Below are 3209 nucleotides of genomic sequence, written 5' to 3' on the forward strand. Positions count from 1 at the left end.
GGGTCGGGCGAGACGGAAAGATGGGGGTCGGGCGAGAGGGAAGGACAGGGGTCGGGGGAGACGGAAGGACAGGGGTCGGGCGAGACGGAAGGACAGGGGTCGGGCGAGACGGAAAGACAGGGGGGTTAAGTAGCTTACTTCCAGGTCTACCGGTGAAGCCTTGGGGCCGAGCAGGAGCAGGCTGGGCGGAAGGGTTGTACGCACGAAGGCTTGGGTGGCGGCGAGACTTCGACGGTGGTCCGGCGGCGGCAGTGCTTCTGGTGGACACCAGCAAGCTCTAGCACCGCGCGGAGGAGCGGGCGGCTGGTGTGTTGTAAGAAGCGGCTTGAGGGTGGCGGCGAAGTCGCCGGAGTGTGGTGGTGGCGCAAGGGGTGAGCTCCACGGAAGCTCAGCGGCGGCGCGGAAAGGAAGCGGTGGCTCAGAGGAGAAAGCGGGGCGCAGAGGAGAAAGCGGCGGCGCAGGTGCGGGCGGTGGCAAGGGGTGGCATTGCCAGTGAGGGGGTTCCCTTTTATAGGGCCGGGGTGGCGCGGAGGGTCGAGGCGGGGCTCCGGTAGGGAAAGGATAAGGCCGGGAGCGGCGAGTGCTCGAGCGAGGCAGCCATTGGCCAACGACGCCATTGGGTAGAGGAGGTGGAGCTCCGGGTGGTCTTTGGCGGCGATTGGCCTTGGGCAGCGCACGTCTGGGGCTTCCGGTCTGTCGGGCGGGCGAGGCGGAAAGGCTACCGTGGGGGTTGGGCAAGCGGACGGAGACGCGGGACGTCGGGGGCATCTCAGCTTCCTCGGCGAACGGGCAGAACAGGATTGGCGGAGCAGAGCCGTGGCAGGCAGAAGGCGACTTGCGCTCAGTCGGCGATTGGCTAGCCCTGCGCTTGCTCCGTCCTATCGCGGGTGCGGGTTGGGCGCCGTGGCTCTCGTCCGGTCGCTGTCGCGCTGGGGATAGGGCGCCGGCGAGCTGCTGGTGGCCGGCGGCCACGCGGCGCGTGGCGCGCGAGCGAACATGCTCGGGTGCACGGGCGTCGAGGCTCCCTTCGGGCTGCAAGCCAGACCAGCTTTGGAGCGATCCTTCTCCGAATCTTTCAACACAACACCCGAAACTCCCTTAAACAAACTTGTTCAACTCTGGTAGTTCTTCAAACTTTGTTTAAGGTGTCGTTTTAGATTGTGAAAGGATTCAAAGATATTTCCGGCCAAAGTTAGCCAAAAATCTGGGATTCCAGACTTGGATTTTTAAGCATCCGGGGTGAGTTGACTGGTTTACCTCACTTTGACCGGGATTTTGAACAAGTTCGGGCCCGATTTGGATCTGGGTCAGTGTAACAAAGTTGGAACACTCTTGAGGGACTACAACTTCTATTAAGGCTCTGACTCGAGTTTAGATAGGAAAACGGGAGATGAAAGCTTGCAAAGATGGAGGAAAACTCGAATTCTAGGACTTAAGAGATTTTCAGGGTCCTGTAGGGAAAACCGGCTTTGGTTGCTGTTTTTGACTCCCTTCCACTCCGAATTAGTCAAGGTGCCTTTAACAAAAGTTGTTGGAATTTAAAAGTTTTACAACTCTTATTTGGGCAGAAACTGAAGTTTGTATATAGAATTTTAAGCTTTAAAACAAACCCCAAAAGAGAGCTTCTTAGGTTTACAAAGGTCATTTCACTTCGTAGCTTAGGGATTTAATTTGACACTGGTTTAGAATTAAAGCACTTAATTTAGGTAGAGTTGTTACAGCCTACCCCCCTTAAAGGAATCTCGCCCCGAGATTCAAGTGCAGAAAGAACTAGTGTGGCTGGTGCAACGTACCTCCTTGACCGAAAAGAAAACCGCGAAAGTTAGCGTTGAGATATTCTTCCGTCTCCCATGTCGCTTCGTCTTCCGTATGGTGACTCCACTGAATTTTGTACATCTTGACCATTTGCCGATGAGTGTGTCTTTCCTTCCGGTCGAGGATCTTAACTGGGTACTCCTTATACGATAAATCGGCTTCAATCTCCAATTCTTCCGGGGTAATGATCTCAGTTGGAATCCTGATGCACTTCTTGAGTTGCGAGACATGGAAAACATCGTGTATCGCTGCAATCTTCTCTGGTAGTTGTACTCGGTACGCTACGGGTCCACACGCCTCTACGATCTCATAGGGACCAATATAGCGCGGAGCTAACTTTCCCTTTACTCCAAAAACGTTGTACGCCTTTGGTCGGTGAAACCCGTAGGTATACAAAATCTCCAACCTTAAATTGGATGGGTCTTCTTCTCTGATCAGAATAGCTCTTCTGTCGAGATTGGGCGGCCTTGAGATTTTCGCGGATGACTCTCACTTTTTCTTCGGCCTCAATGACCAGGTCAGGTCCATACACCGTTCTCTCTCCGGGTTGCGACCAGCTCAGCGGGGTTCGGCATCTATGTCCATACAAGGCCTCGAAAGGTGCCATTTTCAGGCTAGCTTGGTAACTGTTGTTGTAGGAGAATTCCGCTAATGGCAAACACTTATCCCAGTTCTTGTCATAATGAATAGCACAGGCGCGCAACATATCTTCCAAAATCTGATTAACCCTTTCAGTTTGCCCATCGGTCTGAGGGTGATATGTGGAACTGCGGATCAATTTCGTGCCAAGTGAAAACTGCAACTGCTCCCAAAAGCGTGCTACAAACTGACTACCTCGATCAGAGATGATCGTTTTAGGTACACCATGCAAGGAAACAATCCGATCAAGGTACAGTTCTGCATATTTCTGTATGGTGTGGGTGGTGTGTACTGGAAGGAAATGCGCCGTTTTGGTTAGTCGGTCTACTATAACCCATATGGAGTCATGCTTGCGGGAGGTATTGGGTAATCCGACTATAAAGTCCATGCTTATGTCTTCCCATTTCCACGAGGGAATAGGCAGCGGCTGCAAGGGGCCAGCTACCCTCAAGTGGCTTGCCTTAACTCGCTGACAGGTATCGCACTCTGAAACGTATCGAGCAATGTCGGGTTTCATCCCACTCCACCAGAAATTTTGTCGGAGGTCGTGATACATCTTGGTACTGCCGGGGTGAATCGAGAACTTGGACAGGTGTGCTTCGTCCAGAATTTGTTTCTTAAGCTCAGAATCATTTGGAACTACAAGTCGAGTTTCATAAAATACCACTCCTTTCCAATCCCGTCGGAAACGTTTATATCCTTCGTCCTCCTGTGCAAGTTTCGCTTTGATAAGGTTTATCTCTTTGTCCTCTAGC

This window comes from Setaria italica, chromosome IX, assembly GCF_000263155.2.
Source record: "Setaria italica strain Yugu1 chromosome IX, Setaria_italica_v2.0, whole genome shotgun sequence".
NCBI classification, from domain to species: Eukaryota; Viridiplantae; Streptophyta; class Magnoliopsida; order Poales; family Poaceae; genus Setaria; species Setaria italica.